This window comes from Benincasa hispida, chromosome 12, assembly GCF_027475165.1.
Source record: "Benincasa hispida cultivar pf3 chromosome 12, pf3_genome.v1.1, whole genome shotgun sequence".
NCBI lineage: Eukaryota > Viridiplantae > Streptophyta > Magnoliopsida > Cucurbitales > Cucurbitaceae > Benincasa > Benincasa hispida.
Window position 1 is genome coordinate 5,000,366 of NC_143489.1, and position 2,335 is coordinate 5,002,700.

Genomic DNA, 2,335 nt, shown 5'->3' on the forward strand with positions numbered 1-2,335 from the left:
CAATGAGAAAAATTAATCATAAAAGCATCCAGGCTCTTCACATTAACTTTGTTAAATAATTAAAAAAACAATCAACAACCTGACGTTTACAAAAGTTAATGCTTCATGCCAAAATCTCAAAATAATTTTAAAAAAAACTATAATTAAATAGTCTGAAACAATTACGAAATTCCTACTTCCCTAATTATTTCTTTAAAAAAAAAATCTAAATTCCTAAATAAAGCTAATTAATAAATTAAGCAACATTTGTTGGAACAAGCTTGAACCACTGGCTCTGAGGATCATCGAAGCAATTCCACTCATCTTTAAGGCAAATACATTTCTTCACAACAATTGAAGTATCAGATTCCTTCTCTAAGCAAAAGTTCTCTCCACCACTTTTGGTGGCCAATTGAAGCTTAGCCTTAGAAGCCACCGTCCAGTTGCTTCCATCACCAGAGCAATCAGCAGAAACCATCGGTGGCTTTCCATCTCCCGCCGACTTCAAACACTGCCCATTAGACAGTAACTTCATCGGAGTTCCATCTCCAGTGTGGTTCCATAATGTTGGCGTCGTGCAATCACCGAGTTCAATTCCTCCTTTGCCATCGGATTTGACACATTGCCCTGACACTGGATGTAGCATTATGTAGGACATTGACGCTTTGGAATTTGGATCTGCAAAAACGTGATGCACACAAGTATTACTAAAAGAATAGTAATAGAAAAGGAATAAATAATTAGGTTTTAGGAGTAGAACAAACCTTGGTTGATTCTTTTTGCAAGTTGGAGCATTTGTTTGAGTTGAGGGCTTCGATCTTTAGTCCAAGTGTTATCCATGACTCCAAAACTTTCATCACGATCTTCTTGGCCTTGTCTATACATATAGGATCCTTGGAAAGCCCACAAAGCCCAATCAATGTCCTTGCCAATAAGGCGAGCCAAAAAGCAATTCATGAACCTATTTTGAGCCTTGTTACCACCCCTTACATCGTAGCCAAATTCACTAATCCACAATGGATATGGATCCTCCATGTCCACCACAAATCCAGCTTCTCTCTCAAATTTCTCCATCACTTGGTTACATGCTATGTTTAATGGCTTCTTCACAAACTTGCTTTCGGGATCCCCACTAAAGGAGTATAGATGTGCTTCTAACACTACTTTGTTATGTAATTTGTACCCTAATGGCTTTTTCTTTAAATGGCTTAGATCATTGTCATAATTTAGACCTGAAATGACTACGAGGAGATTAGGGTTTATGTTGTGGATCAAGTGGCTTCCTCTTCTCACATATTTGTGCCACTCGTCCACATTATTTGACCCTCGAAGTTCATTTCTTAAGCTCATCCCTATCACCTATACACACAATGAGAAAAGTTAGAATATGATACAAACATCACTTGTGTAAAAACTCAAAATATTGATGATAAGATTCAAGTAACTCACATGGGGTTGGCAACTGAAATGCCTAGCAACATAGGTCAAGCCTTGAAGCCATTCATTAGGGTTAAAATTGCGGTCTCCAAAGAATCCATTTCCATCGTTGAGAGAGCAGCACCATCTCGGTTGACTAATATGGTTATCCAAAACAATCATGAGGCCTGCATTGCCCAAGCCATTAATGACGGTTCTGAATGCATGTGAAACTGTCATGTTCAATATCTCAGGGTTGTGTTTCTGGACTCCACTCTTAACCTTGCCAATGTCGAGACCATCTAATACATCGCCAATGGTCTCATAGGCATGGCGAGTGAACATGTGAATCGACCAAGTCAACCGCACACAATTGAAATCGCGACTGCTTATATCATTAGCCAAGTCTTTCAATGATCGTTTGTCAAGGCCTTGTGCCAACATGGATTGTGCATGAGACACCAAATTGACACAGCTTAGCTTCACACGTTGGCCAGTTTGAGAGTCTACAATCCATCTTCCACTAGTGGAGAGGGGTAAGGATTGAGAGAGAACCAACAAAGAGAAGAGGACTAGAGAAATTAGAGAGAGAGCTTTAGCCATTTTCGTGGTTGGAAAAATGAGGTGAATGGGAAATGAGGGCTATGTGCTCCTATTTATAGGGTTTAGTAGAGATGGGTGAGATTTTATTTGTTGGCTTTGATTAGAAGTCCATTTAAACAGTTCTTCTGTTTGGATTTTCTCCTTTTTTTTAATATTTATAGGAATTTATTATAAAGTTATTTTTCCCTTTTAAAACCGATTTGAATAATATATTTTCCATTTTGTTTTTCTGTTAAGATATTTATTGATGATTCTTGCTTTCTGTTATACTTTGACAAAAAAAAAAAAAAAATTGAAAGGGAAATGTATGATTTCAAATTTTGGCATGATAGCCAAA

At 37.6% G+C, this 2,335-nt stretch overlaps 1 pseudogene; it reads right to left on the reverse strand.

Annotated features, from left to right (window-relative positions):
• Positions 1–235: 235 nt before the first annotated feature.
• LOC120092908 (glycosyl hydrolase 5 family protein pseudogene) lies at positions 236–1,998 on the reverse strand (annotated as a pseudogene).
• Positions 1,999–2,335: the final 337 nt, after the last annotated feature.